This window comes from Heteronotia binoei, chromosome 10, assembly GCF_032191835.1.
Source record: "Heteronotia binoei isolate CCM8104 ecotype False Entrance Well chromosome 10, APGP_CSIRO_Hbin_v1, whole genome shotgun sequence".
Taxonomy (NCBI): Eukaryota; Metazoa; Chordata; class Lepidosauria; order Squamata; family Gekkonidae; genus Heteronotia; species Heteronotia binoei.
The window spans coordinates 96,206,067-96,226,067 of NC_083232.1; the positions used below are offsets into that span (position 1 = coordinate 96,206,067).

A 20,001-nucleotide genomic window follows, 5' to 3' on the forward strand; every position below is an offset into this window, starting at 1 on the left:
TAGTACCTTAGAGACTGACAAAATTTCCAGGGTACAAGATTTAAGTTTTTGTGTACACGCACAAGAGCCCAGTGGCACCTTTAAAACCAACGAAGTTTTATTCTGGGTATAAACTTTTTTGCGCAAGCACACGTCTTCAAGTACACTGAAACAGAAGTCACCAACCATAGCAGCAGTGCTCGGCATTCTTGGTGGTTGGGGGGCCATGGGGTGGGAGGGCTTCTGGAGTTCTGGCCATGCTGGGTGGACCTCCCGTGAACACCTGGGTTTTGGCCACTGTGTGACACGGTCTGGATGGGCCACTGGCCTGATCCAACATGGCTGCTCTTTAGGGTTCCCAGCTAGGGTTGCCAATCCCCAGGTGGGGGCAGGGGATCCCCTGGTTTGGAGGCCCTCCCCCCGCTTCAGAGTCATCAGAAAGCGGGAGGAGGGGAGGGAAATGTCTGCTGGGAACTCTATTATTCCCTATGGAGATTTATTCCCATAGAAAATCATGGAGAATTGATCCGCAGGTATCCGGGGCTCTGGGAGGGCTGTTTTTTGGGGGTAGAGGCACCAAATTTTCAGTATAGCAACTAATGCCTCTCCCCAAAATACCCCCCAAGTTTCAAAAAGATTGGACCAGGGGGTCCAATTCTATGAGCCCCCAAAAGAAGGTGCCCTTATCCTTCATTATTTCCTATGGAAGGAAGGCATTGAAAAGGTGTGCCGTCCCTTTAAATGTGATGGCCAGAACTCCCTTTGGAGTTCAATTATGCTTGTCACAGCCTTGATCTTGGCTCCACCCCTAATGTCTCCTGGCTCCACCCCCAAAGTCCTCAGATATTTCTTGAATTGGACTTGGCAACCCTATTCCCAGCCTCTCGCTGGGGGCAGGGTTTCCCCCAATTTTGGGGCTCCCAATCCCCCAGCATGGAGATCTCCACCCCTAAATAGCACCATCAAGGCCAATGTGCCTGGCACGATGACATCACCCAGAAATGGCATTGCCGCATTGGGGCAGGTTGTGTGGGAGACACTCTAGCAATTGGGGTAAAAACACTATGGCACCATAGAGTTTTTTACCCAGATTGCTAGAGCGTCCCCTGTTCAAGGGGCAGGAGAAACGTCCCCCCCACCAGGAGCCAGGTAAGACCTGGCAACTCTAATTGCACCTGTATTTAATTAACCCATCAACAGGACCTTTTTTTGTAGCAAGAACTCCTTTGCATTATTAGGCCACACAACCCTGATGTAGCCAAACTTCCAAGAGCTTACAGGGCTCTTAGTCCAGGGCCTTCTGTAAGCTCCAGGAGGATTGGCTACATCAGGAGGTGTGGCCTAAGATGCAAAGGAGCTCCTGTTACAAAAAAAGCCCTGCCTGTCAGTGCTCAGGCTGGGTCCCTTGGCCAGAAAGTCTTCCTGATCCTGCGTACTCCTGTTTGTGTGTGTTTGTTTTGCACCCTATCCCATTGCAATGAGCGCAGTGGAAATCATAAATGGAGACCTCTTTAATAACCCGGTTCCCTTTTCTCTCCATGTTTCCTATCTAATGAACAATTCTCACACTGTCGGCAGTGATGGAAAGCCAAGTGATTTGTTTTGTAAAGTGTTTGTTTTGGATCAGGGTCATAGTGTGGGGGGGGGGGGGGGGAGGGAAGAGGCCGGATGGAATTTTTGTCTGGGGACCCACAGTGGCTCTTGGCAGCCCTGAACCCTGCTGCATTTAGGAAAAAAAATTTACACATGATCAAGAATTTGGAAGGGCCAAAGTACATCTGATGCAGACGTTCCGGAACTGGAACTCCAGATGTGGAAGTTGGCTTTCCAAAGCCCCTTGGGAGAAGGGGGGTGATCTGGGTTGGGGCTGCAGTGCTCAAAATGGGGGGGGCGGGACATCTTCCCTACCTGCTCTTAAAACAGTTTGGTACTGATGGGGAATGCCCCATATGGAAAGCATTAACTGCAAGGGTTGCCAGCCTCCAGGTGGGATCTGGAGACCTTCTGGACTTACAACGGATCCTCAGACTACAGCATTCAGTTCCCCTGGAGAAAATAGCTGCTTTTGGAGGGCGAACTCTACGGCATTATACCCCGCTGAGGTCCCTCCCCCAAACCCCGCCCACGCCAGGTTCCACCCCTCAAATCTCCAGGAATTTCCCAACCCAGAGTTGCCAACGCTAGACTCTGCCCATAGAAATGGTGCATTGGAGTAGGCTGCTGTGTTTCGGCATGGCTTGCGTTACATTTCCCAGTCTCCAGGAAGGGGTGTGTGTGTGGAGATCTTCAGGAAACACAACTAATCAAAACTAATCTCCAGACCATGGAGACCAGTTCCCCTGGAGAAAATGGCTGCTTTGAAGGGTGACCTCCATGGTATTATCCCCCATTTTAAGGTCAAATGGCATTTTAAGGTAAATGACTCAGCCAGAGTCCAATCTAGGGTTGCCAATCCCCAGGTGGGGGCAGGGGATCCCCTGGTTTGGAGGCCCTCGCCCCGCTGCAGGGTCGTCAGAAAGCGGGGGAGGGGAGGGAAATGTCTGCTGGGCACTCCATTATTCCCTATGGAGACTGATTTCCATAGGGTATAATGAAGAATTTGATCCATAGGTATCTGGGGCTTGTGGGGGGGGGGGCTAGAGGCACCAAATTTTCAGCATAGCATCCAGTGCTGAAAGAAAGGTCATTCTCTCAGCTAAGGCGGCCAGCTCTAAATTGGGAAATACCCGGTGATTTGGGGGCAGTGTTCCCTCTAAGCTGAGTTAGCGTGAGCTAGCTCACAGATTTTTAGTCTCCAGCTCACACATTTTTGTCTTAGCACAGGAAAAATGGCCCCAGGGCACACTAATTTATGCAGCAGCTCACAGCTTTAATGCCAGTAACTCACAGGAGCTCACAAAGTGGAATTTTTGCTCACAAGACTGCAGCTTAGAGGGGACATTGTTTTGGGGAGGGAGTGGAGACTGAGGAGAATGGGGTTTGACGAGGGGAGGGATTTCAACAGGGTGTAATGCTGTGGAGCCCACTTTCCAAAGTGGCCGTTTTCTCCAGAGGAACTGATTTTACTTCCTGGAGATCGGTTGCAATCCCAGGAGATCTCCAGCTACTACCTGGAGGTTGGCAGCCCCACAGCCTATGTCTCAGATGTGGAGAGAGCACTTTGCAACGTATGAAATTGGTTCGCAGGCCAAACTGGGAGGGGAGGATGGACAATTTCCACTTCCTGGGTTTACCCAAATGCCAGCGTTTCAACACAGACCCGGAAGTTCTCCATCCTCCCTGGGACCTTATAAGGGCCTTGAGGTTACCATAGTGGCGAAAAAGGCCAGTCTGATGCTTCCAAGTGTGGTCGGGAGCTCTCTCCAGATAGTCATTTTCCCCTGCTGCAAACACCCGACGCAGCAGCAAAAGAACTACCCACCCATTTGTTAAACGGCGTTTACAAAGCCGCAACATTCGAAATCAGGAGCCCTGAAATGACTTTGGACTTTACTGTACAAACAAAACCCAAACTCTCGTGTATGTTTTTGAGATTAAAGCTTCCAGCTGTGTGAGCGGAGAGGCGACAACACAGCAAGGAAAGCTGATGCAATGGAAACGCTTGCCCTAATTAGATGCAAATGGCACACTAAAAACGGCACAAGCAGTGTCTCTTCTTGGGACGTTCTCCCCCCCCCCCCCGTGCGCGCACACACACAGACACACAAGTTGTGTCTTTTGACACAGAATGCAGAGCTAGCTTGGAAAGCCTCAGTTTAAAATTAGTTCCATATTTCTTGGGAACAGTTCGGGCATCAAAGGGAAGAGGAGTCCTCAGGGAGCACAGAAGGGGAGGAAATACACTTTGGAGGACCAATCTGACATTGAACATCGTCCTCAGGTAACTCTGTGCTTTCGTAGAATCATAGAGTTGGAAGGGACCTCCAGAGTCATCTAGTCCAACCCCTGCACAATGCAGGAAATACCTACCCCAAATTCACAGGATCTTCATTGCTGTCAGATGGCCATCTAGCCTCTGTTTAGAAACCTCCAAGGAAGGAGAGCCCACCACCTCCTGAGGGAGCCTGTTCCACTGAGGAACCGCTCTAACGGTCAGGAAGTTCTTCCTAATGTTGAGCTGGAAACTCTTTTGATTTAATTTCAACCCATTGGTTCTGGTCCCACCTTCTGGGGCCATAGAAAACAGCTCCACACCATCCTCCATATGACAGCCCTTCAAGTACTTGAAGATGGTGATCATATCACCTCTCAGCCGCCTCCTCTCCAGGCTTTAGATCAGGGGTGGCCAAACTGCAGCAGAGAAGACATATCATGTGGCTCTCAAAGCCCCCACCATCCCATCGGCCAGCTTGGAGAAGGCATTTCTCTCTCTAAATCACTTCTCCAAGCCAAAGCCAGCTGGCAGCTTGGAGAATGCATTTACAGTTAAAGTTGCTTTCTTTCCGCCTCTCTGACCCTCCTCCCTCCGCCATCTTCCTTTCTTCCTGTCTTGTGGCTCTCAAACATCTGGCATTTATTCTATGTGGCTCTTACATTAAACGAGTTTGGCCGCCCCTGTTTTAGATTGTGCCTGTGTCTACATTCAATAGAACTTCTCAGAGATCGGACGAAAGTGATATTCGGAGTACCTTATGGCAAGGTGGTTTACTAAGGTAGAGGATGGAAAGAATCGCATCTAATAGAAGAAGAAGAAGAAGCTGGATTTATATCCTGCCTTATACTCTGAATCTCAGAGCAGTCACAATCTCTTTACCTTCCCGCCCCTCCAACAACAGATATCCTGTGAGGTGGGTGGGGCTGAGGGGGCTCTCTCAGAAGCTGCCCTTTTAAGGACAGAACCTCAGAGTGGCTCACAATCCTTTACCTTCCTCCCCCACAACAGACACTCTGTGAGGTAGGTGGGGCTGAGAGAGCTCTTGCAGCAGCTGCCCTTTCAAGGACAACTCCTACGAGAGCTATGGCTGACCCAAGGCCATTCCAACAGCTGCAAGTGGAGGAGTGGGGAATCAAACCCGGTTCTCCCAGATAAGAGTCCGCACACTTAACCACTACATCAAACTGGCTCTCAAAACATATAACAGAACATTCTTCAAAAGATGCATCATTTCTGACAAAGGAAACTTTGACCCTCCAAAGCTCATCCTCCCAACATCTTATTGGTCCCTAAGGCACTGGACTCAAATCTAACTCATCCAATTCCTACATCCAATGTTCCCTCTAAGCTGTGGAGTCTTGTGAGCAGAAATTCTACTTTGTGAGCTACTAGCATTAAAGTTGTGAGCTACTGCATCAATTAGTTTGCTCTGGGGCCATTTTTCCTGAGCAAAGGCAAAAATGTGTGAGCCAGAGGCTAAAAAACTGTGAGCTAGCTCACAGTAACTGAGCTTAGAGGAAGCACTGCCCACAACATCTTTTCTTTTTGGTCTTACAATTACTTCTGTTCAAACAGAATCTTCTGTAGGTCTTTCAAAGAAGACAAAAAACCCTGCAAGATCGCTTAGCAAAAAAGAGACAAGTGCATACAACACCCCTAAAAACCCTCTCTCCGACTGCTTTCCATTCTGAAAAACACCCCAAGCCAGGCCGAGTTGCATACCTTCGTGGTTGGAAAGACCAGGGCAGGACTGGGTTGTTTAGAAGGAAGAGAAATTGGGTTTGTTTCTTGCAGAGGTGGATCTCCTTGAACCACCGCATTGACAGAGAACAAGGAAAAGGCAAATATTTATAAATCTAATGTCCGTTCATCTCATGTTTCAGAGTTTAAGGAACTTCCAGTCCCACACAACCCATGCATCATCTATCCAGACTGTATCTATTCCCTGGAGATAGAGGCTAATAGGTTTCCAGCTCTGGGTTGGAAAATCCTTGGAGATTTTGGGGTGGCACCAGGGGAAGGGTAGTAATGCCATAGAGCAGGGGTGCCAAACATGCAATCCAAGGGCTGAATCAGGCCCCCAGAGGGCTCCTATTAGGCCCCCAAACAACTGGCTGTCATCTGCTTCCTTCTCCCTCTCTCTTGCTTCCTTCTGCATCACAGCTTGCTTTGCCAGGCTTGCTCAATTGCATAGGAGCAACAGAGCAAAGCCTCTATTTTCTCCATTGGCTGAGGCTCCTCCCTTGGAGAGGAAGGTTGGAGGAATAACTTGCTTTGCCAGGCTCTCTCAATTGCACAGCAGAGCTTCTGAGCCAAGCCTTTCTTCCTTCTATTGGCTGAGGCTCCTCCCTCTCCTGGTCCCCTGGGGAAGGAAGGAAAGAGCCAGAGATTCCTTTGTCCAGTTCCCTGGATCCCATGGGAGAGATACAAAGAAAGCACTATTTTAAGCATGTTTTATGTTAAGTTTATAAAAAAATCTTTGTGTTTATGTGTCCTTTATAAAGTTTATATTGTTGCCATCTGGCATTACATTTTATGACACTCACGGCCCAGCCCAATAGGGTCTCATTTATGTCCGATCTGGCCCTCATAAAAAATGAGTTTGACACCCCTGCCATAGAATGCACCCTCCAAAGCAGCCGTTTTCTCCCGGGGAACTGATCTCAGTCATCTGAAGAACAGCTGCAATTCCAGAAAAACTCCAGGCACCACCTGGAAGTTGGCAACCACATGCTCCCATGCGTATTTCCCACAACCCAGCCCTCTTTCTGTGTTTAATCTGGATTACGGCTTTGCTTCCAGATTATTTCTTTTCGCATCAACGTTAGCGCTGGGCTCTGCAATCTGCACCTGTTTGAAATCAAACAGAACACTTCTTTGTAGCCGGGAGCCTGCGACTGACTCCACAGCCAGGATTTCTGAAAAAGCTTCCCTAGACGGGTCTCTGTGGACAAGCATCGTTGGCCTGGATACTTCCCACATGGTGGAGAACAGCAGGGAAAGGTTCTCAAAAGTGATTACTGCAGCCAGAGCCCTTCCCGGCCACTAAGAGGAAATGCATGAAGTCAAGAAGCAGCAGTGGGACAAACCAACCAGGCAAGCAACCCACCCACCCCAAGTCAAGACAGGAAGAATGGCAGCACAGGCAATCCTGCAGCTCTTTGTTTTCTTGCAAGGGTTTTCAACCTTCATGGAACATTTTGCACATTGCCCTTCCTGCTCTGGAAGTCCAGCACATTGCAGAAGAAGAGTAAGAGGCATTTCTTGGGGGCAACCTCTATTTATGCAAGGCACTGACCTAGCTGCTTGGCCGTCGCCAGAGCTTTTTCTGAGCAGGAACGCACAGGAATGCAGTCCCAGCTGGCTTGGCACTAGGGGGTGTGGCCAATATGCAAATGAGTCCCTACTGGGCTTTTTCTTCACAAAAAAAGCCCTGTGTGGAACAATGGTGATGTCAGGGGGGTGGCCAGATATGCAAATGAGTTCCTGCTGGGCTTTTTCTACAGATGAATTTCTGCTGGGCTTCTCCTACAAAAAGGCCCTGCGCAGAACAATGGCGATATCACGGGGTGTGGCCTAATATGCAAATGAGTTCCTGCTGGGCTTTTTTCTACAAATAAGCCCTGTGTGAAGCAATGGTGATGTCAGGAGGTGTGGTCTGATATGCAAATGAGTTCCTGCTGGACTTTTTCTGCAAATGAATTCCTGCTGGGCTTCTCCTACAAAAAGGCCCTGCACAGAACAATGGCGATATCATGGGGTGTGGCCTAATATGCAAATGAGTTCCTGCTGGGCTTTTTCTACCCCCCCCCAAGCCCTGGGCCTCACTACTGTGCTGTGGTAAGTGACTGCATATGAGCAAGAACATAGCCCAACAGATAGCCAAGCTCTGCAGGATCTGTTCATTTGTCCGACTGGGGAGGATCACCAAGTCCGTGTTGGGACATTCCTGGAGATTTTGGGGGTGGAGCCTGAGGAGAGGAGGGTTGGGGAGGGAAGGGAAGGGAAGGGACCTCAGTGGGGTATCATGCCGTGGGGTCCACCTTCCAACGCGGCCATTTTCTCCAGAGGTCCTCTGTTACCTGGAGATGAGATGTAATCCCAGGAGATCTCCAGCCCCCACCTGGAGGCTATTATAAAGAGGAAAAAAGTTGCACGGACAGGAGGTTTACAAAAAAGTGTTAACTCCGTGTAGAAAACGCCTCTTCTCCAATATACAATATTTCACAAATACCAAATAAAGACGCTCTCTTCAATATTTATGGAAAAATCAATTTCTTTACTCATATCAAAAGCTCATATTCCATTCGCAATAATTCCGGATTAGCTCTCTGTATGCACAGGTAACGCAATTTCATTGTTCCAAGTACCATCAGCTTACAGGCATAACCGGCCTGAACTTCCTGTTTCGCATTACTGCTTTATCCAAGCTAGAATTTCATACCACTGTATTGCTTCACTCTTCTCACTCAATGATACACCTTATTTTACTCCACCACGTTTGCTGACATTCTCACTTGGAGGCTGGCAACTCCGTCAGTAATCACACTGAGGAACCACTAAGAAATTTTAAAGAAATGCTAAGCTTCAAGGAGATGTGCCCTGACTTGGATGTCCCAGGCAAGCCTGATCTCATCAGATCTCGGAAGCTAAGCACGGTTGACTCTGCTTGAGTACCTGGATGGGAGACTTCCGTGGAATACCAGTGCCAGGACACAGAGGCGGGCAATAGTAAGCCTCCTCTCTGAATATCCTCCAGGCTTCAATTGGAGTCAGTCGCCAGAGGTCACTATGACTTCTAAGCCAGTTTGGTGTAGTGGTGAAGTACGCAGACTCTTATCTGGGAGAACCGGGTTTGATTCCCCACTCCTCCACTTGCACCTGCTGGAATGGCCTTGGGACAGCCGTAGCTCTGGCAGAGGTTATCCTTGAACGGGCAGCTGCTGTGAGAGCCCTCTTAGCCCCATCTAGAAGATATTGGAAGATGAAGAAGATATTGGATTTATATCCTGCCCTCCACTCTGAAGAATCTCAGAGCGGCTCACAATCTCCTTTCCCTTCCTCCCCCACAACAGACACCATGTGAGGTGGGTGGGGCTGAGAGGGCTCTCACAGCAGCTGCCCTTTCAAGGACAACCTCTGCCAGGGCTATGGCTGACCCCAGGCCATGCTAGCAGGTGCAAGTGGAGGACTGGGGAATCGAACCCGGTCCTCCCAGATAAGAATCCGCTCACTTAACCACTACACCTACCTCACAGGGGGTGAAGATATGTTGTAGGGGGAGAAGATATAGAAGATTGTAAGCCGCTCTGAGTCTCTGATTCAGAGAGATGGACGGGATATAAATCTATAGTCTTCTTTTTCTAAGCTGACTGAGCGTGAGCTAGCTCACAGATTTTTAGCCTCCAGCTCTCACATTTTTGTTTTGGCTCAGGAAGGAGGACCCCCAGAGCACACTAATTTATGCAGCAGCTCACAACTTTTATGCCAGGAGCTCACGGAGTAGAATTTTTTGCTCACAAGACTCTGCAGCTTAGAGGGAACATTGCTTCCAGGTGCATGCGCACACACACACACGCACTACAAAAATACCAAAACAAAAAAAAGGAAGCAACATGGCTCTCTATAAAGAGTCTGAACTCCCCTTATTTAATACATGCGCTAAATACATGAAATCGATGGTCATGGAAAGTGTCTTTAAGTAGCCAACTTATCGTGCTTCTGCAGGGTTTTGGGGGGCAAGTAGGGTTGCCAAGTCCAATTTAAGAAATATCTGGGGACTTTGGGGGTGGAGCCAGGAGACATTGGGGCGGAGCCAAGAGCAAGGGTGTGGCAAGCATAATTGAACTTCAAGGGAGTTCTGGCCATCACATTTAAAGGGACTGCACAAATTTTTAAATGCATTCTTTCCATAGGAAATAATGAAGGATAGGGGCACCTTCTTTTGGGGCTCATAGAATTGGACCCCCTGGTCCAATCTTTTTGAAACTTGGTAAGTGTTTTGGGGAGAGGCACTAGATGGTATACTGAAAATTTGGTGCCTCTAGCTCAAAAAACAGCCCCCCCGAGCCCCCAATACCCGTGGTTCAATTCCCCATCATTCCCTATGGGAATCGTTCATGGAGGTGCATGATGGCTGTGGGGGCGGGGCTTCCCCCGCCGGCCAGCTGGCTGGGGGAGGGGGGAAGCCTGTAAAATTGGGGGATCCCCCTCTGGGACCTGGGGATTGGGAAGCCTAGGGGCAAGAGATGGTGGTTTGCCCTTGCCTGCCTCTACATAGCAACTCTTGGTGGTCTCCTATCCATGTACTAACCAGGGCTGACCCTGTTTAGCTTTTGAGATCTGATGAGACCCTTCAGGCAAATGAATGAAATTGCTCCCTCCCCCCCGCAACCCCCCCCCCCCACAAGTCTTCATAACAATCTGGGTCATCTGTGTTCCTTCCCAGGATAAACCTCTCCGCCAAGTTGGAGATAGCCCTTTCCTATGTTACTTGCACACCCAGAAGGGGCCCCCAGAGAACATTCGCTGTCCAGCCGAGGAGCTTAGCAAACATTTGTGTGTGTGTTTCGAAGATTGCCTAACTCTATGCAAATTGGGGCATGTTCGCATCACAATCGATTCCTGAGAACCCCTCCTCATCAGAGAAAATCGGCCTTAGTCAATTTGTTCCACAGGTGGTACCAGATACCCTCGGTCCCTTGTACCCTCTCCCCAAACAATTGGCTCCCATGTGATCAGGAGGAAAAGCATTTTAATAGCTAGAAAATCAAGGAAGTCTGTATGCGGCCCGGAGCCAGCACAGCTGGTAACACCCTGAAGATGTTCCCTGCAGCTACAAAGGCCCTTGTTTAATGCACGGGGCTGGGCAAAGGGACAATATTCAGGATGGAAAAGCGATGGAATTAGAGAGGCTAATCCCAGGCCGCTTAGAGTCAAACATCACTGCAGTCATTGTTTCCTTTCTTGGAAGAAGGCTGAAGAGACTGGGCCATGGGTCTCCGCATCTGCTACAACACATTTATGGATGCCTGCCTGTTCACATGCAGAAAAAACAATCGCCTTCGCGCATTCTGATTTACACCCACTTCATTGGCACTCGGGAGTGGAACACCCATTCCCCAGCACCCCCCCCACACACACACACCCTTTCCTCCTACGACCCAGAATCTCACCAAGGTGGCCAAGACATGTTGACACATAATGCTTCTGAAAGACATACAGTTAATTTAAACAAACAAACCAAAACTTAGAACAGGGGTGGCCAAACTGTGGCTCAGGAGCCACATATGGCTCTTTCACACATATTGTATGAGCCTCGAAGTCCCCCCCCCCCTGCCCCATTTTGGCTCCTGAGATTTTTCTCTTAACATCACTTCTTTAAGCCAAGCCAGCCATCAGCTTAGAGAATACATTTTAAGTTAAATTTGCTTTCTTTCCACTTCTCTCTTCCACCATCTATTTGCCTGCCTGCCTTCCTTCCAGTTTGCAATCATCTGATATTTGCATCTTCCAGCTCTCAAACATCTGACATTCATGTTTTGTGGCTCTCAAACATCTGATGTTTATTCTATGTGGCTCTTATGTTAAGCAAGTTTGGTCACCCTTGCCTTGGAACTATGGCTTCTGGCACCAAGCACAGGATCCTGAACTAGCAGGGGTGTGGGGCAAATATAAAATGGGGGGCTCAGGGAAGAAGTTAGAAGAAGATCGTGGGAAGAAGAGGGGCCAAACAATAGGTGGGTGAATTGTAGGCTGGCCCCGTGTGCGAGAAGAATAGGGGCTGCACGGAGATCTCCTAGAAACATAACTAATCTCCAGGTGAGAAAGGTCAGCTTTCCTGGAGAAAATGGCTGCTTTGGAGGGTGGACCAGAAGAAGAAAGAAGAATGCAGATTTATACTCCACCCTTCTCTCTAAATCAGAGTCTCAGAGCAGCTTACAATCTCTTTTATCTCCTTCCCCCACACCAGACACCCTGTGAGGTGGGTGGGGCTAAGAGAGCTCTGACAAAAGCTGCCCTTTCAAGGACACCCTCTGCCAGAGCTATGGCTGACCCAAGGCCATTCCAGCAGCTGCAAGTGGAGCAGTAGGGAATCAAACCCAGTTCTGCCAGATCAGAGTCCGCCCACTTCACCACGACACCCAACTGGCTCTCCCCTCCCCAACCCCCCCCCCCTCAGGCTCCACCCTCCAAATCCCCAGGTATTTCCTACCCCATAACTGGCAACCCCTCTTCTATGCTATTATGCCCCACAGGGGTCCTTCCACTCCCCAAACTACCCCCTTCGGAGGCTCCAGTCTCCGATCTCCAGGAAATTCCCTATTTGGAGTTGGCGACCCTAATAGAACAGTCAGAGAACGTTTTGAAGAAAGTTTCTACGGGAGAGTCTCCGAGGCAACCCTGCGTCCTCTGAGCAGAACTCCAGATCCAAGCAGGGCAAAGTTGAGGTCAAAAGACAGCAGAGTGCCTCAGCTATGCATCCACAGGGCCTGAATGAGGGGGGGAATAGACAAATATTTACTCTCTCAGACTGCGGTTGAGCTCTTTATTTACAACAGGCAGTTGCTGCGAAGGTTGGCTAATAATGCAACACAGATGCTTGCAGGGAAGAATTCTCTGAAGAGAACAAGAAAGACGACAGACAGCCCTTACTGTGTTCCCTTACTGGCAAATGGGCTCTCTGGGTCGCTCTTAGATTTTGAGGCTGTGTTGCAAAAGACACGCAAATGTGTGAGCGTTTAAGGTGGCAATGACGTGTGTGTGGCCAAAAAAGCCAAAGGGCTGTTCTCGTCTACACGCTCGCATGCACCACTCAAATGTTGAAATTGCTTTTGGAGCAGAGTAGCGGGTGTGTGCCAGGACTCTCCCCCTACGACAACTGATCCCCAGGGACTGATTATAGAGTTGCCAACCTCCAGGGGCAGCCTGGAGATCTCCCGCTTTTACAACTGATCTCCAGCTGGTAGAGATCCGCTGCTCTGGAGAAAATAAAAGAAATCTAAAAAGCGACCGTGTCAGAAATACAAAGCACATGACAAGTTGACAAAAGTCTCTATTATATTGTTGCAAAAGCGTCCAAAATTCATTCCAAGATAATGAATCCCATAAAGTCCCAAACAAAAAATACAGTTCCAAAGGATGACTCCGGAAAGTTTCAAACATCGCGTTCCGCTGCCGGTGATTGCGTGAAGGCAAGAATCTTCCTTCGGAAGCCAGCATCGGTGGAAGGACTCCGTTTGGAATTTACCCTTGAGTAGTAGTACTCTCTACAGACTTTTTGAAACTTTCTGGAGTCATTTGGAACTGTATTTTTGGTTTGGGACTCTATGCTCTTTATGGGATTCATTATCTTGGAATGAATTTTGGATGCTTTTTGCACAATATAATAGAGACTTTTGTCAATGTGTCGTGTTTTGTATTTCTGACACAGTCGCTTTTTAGATTTCTGTTCGTACTGTGTTGCCATTGTTTACTCTGCCCCTGGAGAAAAGCACTGCTTGGGAGGGCGGAGTCCAGGGCACTGCACCCTGCTGAGGCCCCTCCCCTCCCCAAACCCCACCCTTTCCTGGCTCCACCCCCAAAGTCTGCACGTATTTTCCAACGCAGACCTGGCAACCGTAGGACAGAAATCCGTTTCACTGGAAGAAATGGTTGCTTCAGAGGGCTGATTCTATGAGGTCATTCCCCACTGAAGTGCCCCCCCCCTGCCCCAAACCTTGCCGTATCTGGGCTTTACCCTCCCAAATCTCCAGGAATTTCCCAACCTGGAGCTGGCAACCCTATCCTGTCCAGGCTATTCTGGAGCGTTCAACGACATTTGTGTTTTCTCCATCCCTCTCAGCACGTGCGCAGGCCCGGCGCTAGGGATTCTGCAGCTACCAGCAGACCCCTGCGCCGCGCCTCCCCCATGCTCCCTCTTGTTGCATGCACACAACATCACTAGTGACGTCATCGTGCAGGGTGACGGGCGGTGCACAGGAGTGCTGCCGCAGTGCCACTTTCCTCTACTGCGCCTGGCCGCTTTCAAGCCGAAAGCGGCTGCCGCGCTCTTTGGAGGTGTCCTTGGAAGCTCTGAAAAGCACGGTGGCTGCTTTCAGCTTGAAAGCGGCCGGGCGGCCCTAAAACACAGTGCTCTTTGGAGGCTTCTAAGGAAGGGGCAAGGGGAGTAAGGGGGTGCCCCCAGGTGGGGTGGCGCCCTAGGCAGCCGCCTACCCCGCTTACTCCCACGCGCCAGCCCTGTGTGTATGGGGTAGCGTTTCCAATCCTCAGTTTGGAGGCCCTCCCCCTGCTTCAGGGTCAGCGGAAAGCGGCGGGGGGCACTCCTTTATTCCCTATGGAGATCAATTCCCATAGGGTAGCATAGAGAATTGATCTGCGGGTTTCTGGGGCTCGGGGGGGCCTGTTTTTTGAGGTACAGGCACCAAATTTTCAGCATAGCATGCAGTTCTCTCCAAAATGCCCTCCAAGTTTCAAAAGGATTGGAGCAGGGGGTCCAATTCTATGAGCCTCAAAAGAAGGTGCCCCATCTTTCATTTTTTTCCAGTGGAGGGAAGGCATTTACAAGGAGTGTGGCCCCTTTAAATGTGATGGCCAGAACTCCCTTTGGAGTTCAGCTGTACTTGTCACACCCTTGCTCCTGGCTCCACCAGCAGTGTCTCCTGGCTCTACCCGCAAAGTCCCCAGATATTTCTTGAACTGGACTTGGGAACCCTAATGGCATCATGTCCCAAACTCACCCTTCCTGTGGCTCCACATACGTCCAAAATCTCCAGGTATTTCCCAACTCGGAGCTGGCAACCCCACGTGGAGGAGGAAATCTGTCTCAGAGGCCTCCTGACTCCCGGTGCTCAATAACATCTTATTCATCTCATCTTCCCCCTTCTACTCCAAGAGAACAGAGCAACTTGCACAGAATTCCTGCTTAATGGGTTTTATTTTAACGCTAGGTTTTTCATTGTCAACAGCTTTTGTTGTGTTCTGCTTTTCTTATTGTTTCGATCAGAAACTGCCTTGGGCTGGTTCCCTGCAGAGGCGGCATAGAAATGCTCTAAATAAAGTCTTCTCTTATGCCCCATTTCACCCTGGCATTTCCTTCCAGATCCTCTCTGAAGATCAACTGTATGAGCAGCAGAGGCTTTCCCCCTACCTACTCTGAGGCAGTCCTCCCAGTAGGAGTATGTCACTGCTTTATTTTAAATACTACTGGCAGGGCTTTTTTTCCTTGAGCAGGAACGCACAGGAACGCAGTTCCGGCTGGCTTGGCACCAGGGGGTGTGGCCTAATATGCAAATGAGTTTGTGCTGTGTGGACCAATGGTGACAGCAGGAGTGTGGCCTAATATGCAAATGAGTTCCTGCTGGGCTTTTTTTCTGCAAAGAACGCCTGTAGTAGTCATAAAATTTGGGAAAGGAAAGGTCCCCTGTGCAAGCACCAGTCGTTTCAACTCTGGGGTGAAGTTGCTTTCACAACGTTTTCACGGCAGACTTTTGACGGGGTGGTTTGCCGTTGCCTTCCCCGGTCATCTACACTTTCCCCCCCAGCAAGCTGGGTCCTCATTTTACTGACCTCGGAAGGATGGAAGGCTGAGTCAACCTCGAGCCGGCTACCTGAAAACCCAGCTTCCACTGGGGATCTAACTCAGGTCGTGAGCAGAGCTTAGGACTGCAGTGCTGCAGCTTTAACACTCTGTGCCATGGGGCTCTTAAAATGTAACATGTGTATTAACATAAAATGTAACATGTGTACTAATATGCTTCAGTAGCAGTAAGATTAAGCAATGGAGCAACACCGATTCTTTGCAAGGTTTGGGGAGAACAGCTGGTCTCTTATCATGCAGAGTTACGATCTTTGTCAAACAGTCTCGAATCAGGCCAGCCTTGAATATACCAGGACACCTCAAGGCCTACGTGCATAATGGAGTCCATGGTAAATGTCCAAGTGACATCAAGAGTGTGCCAACTTAGCAGTGTCTCTCTGCTGCCTGGCAACACTTTCCCTTCCCCTCCATCCTGCGTTTATCCTTTTGGTCTGAGCACAGCACGGTTGCATGGGAGAAAGTTTCGCGTTTGCGTTCAGAGGGAAGGAGAGCATGACGCACACGAGCACACTCGATGGACGGAGCAGTCCTCAATGGAATTTGTGCCGTTAATCGACATTACTGCTACAATCACACCCTGACCTGGATGGCCCAGGCTGGCTGGATCTCATCAGCTCTTGAAAGCTAAGCAGGGTCACACCTTGCTTAAAACTAGGATGAGAGATCACCAAGGAAGTCCAGGGTTTCTACGCAGAGGCAGGCCACGGCAAACCACTTCTGTCTCTTAAGAACACAAGAGAAGCCATGTTGGATCAGGCCGATGGCTCATTCAGTCCAACACAGTGGCCAAAAAAACCCAGGTGGCATCAGGAGGTTCACCAGTGGGGCCAGGACTCTAGAAGTCCTCCTACTGTGCCCCCGCCCCTGCAAGCACCCAGAATACAGAGCATCACTACCCCAGACGGAGAGTTCCAACAATATGCTGTGGCTAATAGCCACGGATGGACCTCTGCTCCATATCCAGTCCCCTCTTGAAGCTGGCTATGCTTGTAGCTGCCATAACTTCTTGCCTTGAAATCCCAACCCTACACAGTTGTCCTATATCAGCTGTGACTCGATGGCATTTTCCATCACACCACCACCACCACAGTGTTTACAGGTCCTCTGAGCTGCTCTGCTGGGTCAAGTCATGATCCCCCCACTGAACTTGGGTTGTGCTTTTTTTTTTTTTGCGAGAGTGGGGCCAACAATTCCATGCTGGCTTTGCTTTCTGCGCTCCGAGAAAGAGTTAACTGCGCACCAGTCTTACCGCTCACAATTCCTTGCGCTGCATCTCCCCCCCCCCCATCAATCCTCATTAGTTACTCTTAAGGTGCACCCTTCGGCCTCTGCTTGGCTGCTTTCCAAGAGATCACACTTCAGCACGGTTTGTTAACATTAGCCTGGAATCATCAGCTTGCGGAAAGGTTTTGCTCTCTGGAGTGATCTGACTAGAGCCCCTCGAGCGTTCTTGACAACTTTAGTAATGCTGCAGTTGTGACTGGTATTATTAGGGTTGTATGAGTGTTCAGGGTCATCAAGTCGATTCCAGTTTATGGTGACCCAACCAATTAATTACTGCCAAAAAGTTCTGTCGTTTATAGCCTTGCTCCGGTCTTGCAGACTGGCCATGGCTTCCATGATTGAGTCCATCGGTCCATCTCATGTTTGGCCCTCTACTTCTCCCGCTGCCTTTCCTAGCAGTTTATGCGTAGTGGTTGAGTGCGCAGACTCTTATCTGGTAGAACCAGGTTTGATTCCTACCACCTCCACTTGCACCTGCTGGAATGGCCTTGGGTCAGTCACAGTTTCTTGAAATGCTAGCCCGGACTGACCCTGCTTGGCTTCTGAGATCTGGGAGAACTGTGCTGAACTCTTAAGATCTGACAAACTTTCTAATATTTGCCCCCACAAAAAATGGGGAAGGGACCAAAACATATAAAGCCGACAGATGGAAATCTTCATCATGCCACTGTGGACACATAGGAGAAAGTTATTTTAAAAGTATGATATGGACATGGACATATGAAGCTGCCTTATGCTGAATCAGACCCTTGGTCCATCAAAGTCAGTAATGTCTACTCAGACTGGCAGCGGCTCCCCATATGATGGGAGTCTAGTTTTATAACGACAGTTATAATTCAAGAACCATTTTTAGAAAGATGCCAAGGTGATATAATTTAGTACACCTCCCAGTGATGTCAGGGGTGAGTCGCATATGCAAATGAGTTGCGCCAATGAGCTCCGGCACCTCTTTTTCTATTAAATGACCCCTGGGAATATAGTAGGAATTATCTTGATCTTGGTTTCCAGCGTTACACCCTTGCCTTTAAGGGTTTTCCCTACACGGCTGCCATTCCCAGTCTCCCTCCCCTTCTGACTTTTTGCCTGCTGCAGTCTTCCTTTTGCCTGAGGATAGAGCCAAGGAATAGACAATCTTGAACAATTTCAGTTTCTCATGGTGGGAGAAGGGGGGGGGGGGTTAGCCCCAGCTTTTGCAGCTCTTAAGATGCTATTGGGAGATGGGAAGAAGGAGCGCCCGGATGGTGGAGATGGAAATAAGTCTGGCCAGCTGAAGTTACGAGGGGCCCTGAAGTCCCTTGCACCATCCCGGTGCGTGTGTGGTTTTCTTATCCTGCAGGGCCTGGACAGGTAGAGCACCTGAACTTCGACATGGTTGGTCAAAGTGACAAAGAGAGGCAACATGGCGGGAGGTGAGTCTCCTTGACAGAGTCAGAGCAACCTTTTCCAAGGGGGAAAACAAAGTTTGAGTCCAGGGGCACCTTTATAATAATAATAATAATAATAATAATAATAATAATAATAATAATAATAATAATAATAATAATAATAATAATAATAATAATAATAATACATTTTATTTGTATCCCGCCCTCCCCGCCAAGGCGGCTCAGGGCGGCTAACAACATCTATACATGTACAACAAAAGGTAATAGATAAAACTTAGTTAACAATAAAAACATCTAAACATTATAAAAACCCGTTAATAATTTAAAAATTTTTAAAATTCACAGTTTGAGTTAAATTAATCTGGCAGCATAATAATATTCTGACGCTGGTGCCTGCCAGTTTAAGTATCTATACTGACGAGAATCTTGAGACACGGTTACTCTAGGTTCTAATTCAGCAGCCGGCATACGCTTGTTTAAAGAGGACCGTTTTGCAGGCCCTGCGGAATTGGTCGAGATTCCGACCAACAAAGTTGCCAAGTTCCCCCCAGTCTCCAGCTGGGTACCTATTGTACCATAGAGTTTTCCCTCCCAAATTGCTAGAATCATAGAGTTGGAAGGGACCTCCAGGGTCATCTAGTCCAACCCCCTGCACAATGCAAGAAGCACACAAATACCTCCCCCTAAATTCATAGGACACTAGGGCATCCGGGAAAACCATAGATTTTTCTCAGAAATGCCTAGAGTGGCTGGTGATGTCAAAGGAGGTTCCCCCTGCCGGCCCAGTGTGGGCTGGCGGGTTGGGAACCAGAACTCCCAGGGGCTTGGCAGCCGTATCAAGGTATGAGCTTCATGCGCAGGCACACTTCTTCAGATACAATGAAATGAAACTAGAAATAACAGCCACATATAGAGAGGGTGGGCAGTAAATCAGCATACAGAACAATGACAGCGTTTTCAACAGATTAAATAGAAGCCCCGTGGTGCAGAGTGTTAGAGCTGCAGTACTGGAGTCCTTTGCTCACAACCTGAGTTCGATCCCCAGCAGAAGCTGGGTTCAGGTGGCCAGCTCAAGGTTGACTTAGCCTTCCATCCTTCCGTGGTCGGTCAAATGAGTATGCAGCTTGCTGGGGGGACAGTGTAGATGACTGGGGAAGGCAATGGCAAACCACCCCGTCAAAGGTCTGCCGTGAAAACGTTGTGAAAGCAACATCACCCCAGAGTCAGAAATGACTGATGCTTGCACAGGGAACTACCTTTACCTTTTGGAAAGAGCCCCATGGCGCAGAGTGGTAAAGCTGCAGTACTGCAGTCGGAACCTTCTGCTCACGACCTGAGTTTGATCCCAGAGGAAGCTGGTTCAGGTAGCCGGCTCGAGGTTGGCTCAGCCTTCCATCCTTCTGAGGTCGGTCAAATGAGTATGCAGCTTGCTGGGGGGGAAGTGTAGATGACCGGGGAAGGCAATGGCAAACCACCCCGTAGAAAGGTGTGCCGTGAAAACGTTGTGAAAGCAACGTCACCCCAGAGTCGGAAGCGACTGGTGCTTGCACAGGGGACTTTTCCTTTCCTTTCCACAGATTAATAAAAGAATAATGAATTTACTATATATTGCATTCTTTTACTCTGCCGCTGAACTCAAACTTTGTCCTGCTCCAGACGGACAGGGCTACCCACCTGGATTTATTTTCAAGGAGAAGTTATTAAAATGGTCAAAAAAAGTCCTGCCTTAACAAAAAGAGGTGTTCTGGAGAAACAGCCCATCATATGCAATGTCCTCACATACTTAGGAGGAGAAACAGTATTTTGGAAGACAACACATTGGATTAGGATCAGCTACATGTCATGGGGTTTTGTGGCAGCCTCTAGCACGGTGCTGATGT

General features: G+C 49.0%; 1 protein-coding gene across 1 annotated transcript in view; it reads right to left on the minus strand.

Moving 5' to 3' along the window:
• The window catches only part of COL15A1 (collagen type XV alpha 1 chain), a 339,567-nt gene that overhangs the window by 305,380 nt on the left and 14,186 nt on the right, over positions 1 to 20,001 (minus strand). The gene's annotated exons all lie outside the window — the stretch shown is intronic.